Genomic DNA, 3,152 nt, shown 5'->3' with positions numbered 1-3,152 from the left:
ATCTGCCCAGGCCAGGCTCTACCCACCCGGCTTCCAGTGTGGCTGGTTTGGGGATAAACCCCACTTTGCCTCTGTACCCCCGGTTCAGTCAGGCTCCCCCCAGAGCCTGGCCTGTGTGTGCTTGTCTGCCCCTCTTCCACCCTTCCCGAGGGCCTCTTCTACCCTCAGACTGCATCCTACACCCCTGGTGGGCTTAGGGCCCTGGTCAGACCTTCCTCCCCTCCCCCTACCTGGCCCCCTGCGCACTCCCCGAGCCATTTGGCTGATGGTCAGAACTGTCCATCAAGGGGGCTCTGAGCCCCTGGGGACCCGGATAGGAGAAGGGAGGGGGAGAGGTCCGGGGTCAGGCCGCGTCCCCTCGGCTCATCTCTCTCCCCTCCCCCTTCCTAACAAAGGGAGCAGCAGCCTGATGCTGGGGGTGGTACTCAGGGCAGTAGAAGGGCTGCTGGATGGCCATGGGCAGGAGGCGGGGTGGGGCCGCCTGCCCCTCCTCTACCCACCCCCTCGGGTCAAGGCTAAGGTGATTCCTCAACCTCTGAGGCTGGGCTGGAAGGGAGGAGGATCTGGGCAGACAAAGAGCTGGAGCCCTGGGGAGTTGGGGGCTGGGGGGACGCACCTGGGACCCGGTCAGTCCTGGCTGAGGGAGGGGCATCAGGCACCCTCCTGGCCCTGGTCTCACCCTCCTGATGGCCCTGCCTCCCATCTGCACCAATCTCTATGAACCCCAGAGCTGTACAGAACCTGTGAGTTGGGACAGGGCTGCATGGGGTTAGAGGGGAAACTGAGGCCCAGGGGAGAATGAGCCATGGGTAGGATGAAGGCACAGCCCTGGGGCTCTCAGTGCTGACTCAGAGCCGTTCTCCTCCCACTCCTCTTCCTACCAAGAGAAGATGTCTTCTTTCCCTGACCTTCCCCTCCCAGGTCACAGGTGCCTTAGATAGAAGGGCAGGTGGCAGAAGAGCCTGTGATAGAGAAAAGAAGCTGAGGAGTGGGGAGGCTGAGCTTTCTCTGTCTCACATGGGTGGGAAGGGTGATGGTCCAGAAGAAAGAAATCGTAAAGATGATCTGCCTCTGGCACAGCTGTGGTGAGAAACTCAGTCAAAAGGGGCAAGAACCCAAGTAGACAGGGCACTTTTGAACACGTGATGGATAGAGAAGACGGCCATCAGAGAGGTTTCTCTCTTGCTCACAGTCCCGCCTGCCCCAGCGCCCGCAGGACAGACATTTCTTCAGGGCCTCTCACCTGCCCAGCTGCCTTTGGACAGCAGGGGGGAGCTGAGGCCGCTCTGAGGCCCCTTTCCCGTGGGGCACACAGAGCTGCCACAGAGACAAGAAGTAGGCAAATCTTCCATGCTGAAATTTCCCTATGAAGGCTAGGGTAGCTCTTGGGGAGCGGGCCGCAGCCAAAGGGAAGAGGGGGAAGACTGGGCAGGCCTCTTTTGGGGGTGGGGGGCCGGCCTCAAACATACCCCACAGCCTGTGCAGGAGGCCCCAGATGGGCAGAGGGCTATAGGGGTCCTAGCTGCCCTCCCCCAAACCTCCCCTCCCTTTTCTCCCTCTCTTTCTCGGGCTGGCTATCGACCGGGGCTGTGACATGGTAGATCAATACAGCAGGGATATAAAGCCGGCTGGCTGCCTGCCTGCCTGTGCCTCTCTCTCTCTCTCTCTCTCTCTCTCTCTCTCTCTCTCTCTCTCTCCCTTGCTTCCCTTTCCTGGTGCCGCACCCAGGCCCCCTGAGCCCATGTTCCCCTTACCCCAGCTTCTAAGGGGCCAGGGCCCCCACCACCACTCCCTACATCGGGAGAGCTTAGGGAGGCTGAGAGCTTGGACAGCCAGGAGAGGGGGTGAGTATGGGAGTGGGCAGGGAAGCAGATGGGGATGGGGTCACACTTGCAGGTAAGGAGCCTGGGACAAATCGAGAGACGGTCCCCTTGGGAGGAAGCAGGCATCCTCTCAGGAGGGAGCAGCTCAAGGAGATGGGGCCCCAGGAGAGGGACAAAGCTCGGGGAGGTAGGGGCCCCTGGGAGAGAAGGGAAGACACTGTCCTGAGCCCATGAGGCAGGGGAAGACCTGGGGGAGCTGGAATAAGCTGGAGTGAAAGGACGCAAAGAAGAGTGGACGTCCCAGGCAAGCCTGCTGCCCACCCAGAGCGCTGGGCTGCCCCATCCTGTGGCTCTCTGTTGGTAGCAGCGACCTCAGCCCTACCCCAGGGCCGGCCTGCATGTGTGTGGGACTGGGGCGCTTGCGAGGCGTCAGACAGGAGGTTCCAAAGGGAGGGCTGTGGTATCTGAGTTGCCATCCGCACAGGACGTGTGCAGGTCCTTAAGCTCCGCCGGGGGACTCGGGGACTGTGCCCTGAATGTCCTGGCTCTTGAGTCACGTCTGTGTGTGACCATGGCTCTGTGTCACAGGGGCACTCATGGGCTGTGTATGTGGGTATTTCCCTGACCCTAAATGTCCCCACATATATGTCTGTCCTTTGGGAGCATCACAGGGGATATTCTCTCTCCCCAGGAAACGTGGAGGCTGTGTGTGTCTGTGTGCTCTAGGAAATCCAAGTGTGGTGGCATGTACATGGCCCCGCCAAAACATGTGTGAACACAGGTGCTTTGGTGAGTGAGTGTCCCTGTGCCTGTGTCAGTGGGCAGCTATTCCTGTGCTTCAGGGACCTGTGTGGTCGTCTCTGCATGTATCGGAGGTGTTTTCTCCTTATGAGTGCTGGAGATGTGGTTTCTCTGTCTATGTGCCCCGGGTGTCCCTGTGTGTTGATGGCCGAGTGTGTTTCCACAACTGGGATGGAGGCTCTGGGTGTGTCCCTGTGTGTATCATAGTGACTCGGTGCACATGACGGTGTGTGGAAGGTGGAAGGGGGGAGCTACATCCCCGAGTCTACGAGCTGGGGAGGGGGTGAGGCAGCAGAAGCTGCCACCGAGACACTGGATAGCCCATTTTATCTCTACATCGTCTCCAAATACAAGAGTAAGGGCCTGCCTGCCTCTTTCCCTTCCCCGCCAGAGGCCCCAGACCCCTGCCAGGATGGGCCCAGGCCCCCCCCTTCTTCCACCTTAGCCCGGTAGTACCTCTGCTCCTCAACACCCCCTGGCTTTGGTGGACACCACCTCAACTCCACCAAGCGACCTCCGTCCCTCCCA

The sequence above is a fragment of the Fukomys damarensis genome, unplaced genomic scaffold (assembly GCF_012274545.1).
Source record: "Fukomys damarensis isolate Sample0158 unplaced genomic scaffold, DMR_v1.0_HiC HiC_scaffold_19, whole genome shotgun sequence".
Taxonomy (NCBI): Eukaryota; Metazoa; Chordata; class Mammalia; order Rodentia; family Bathyergidae; genus Fukomys; species Fukomys damarensis.
Note: the sequence above shows the minus strand (reverse complement) of the source record.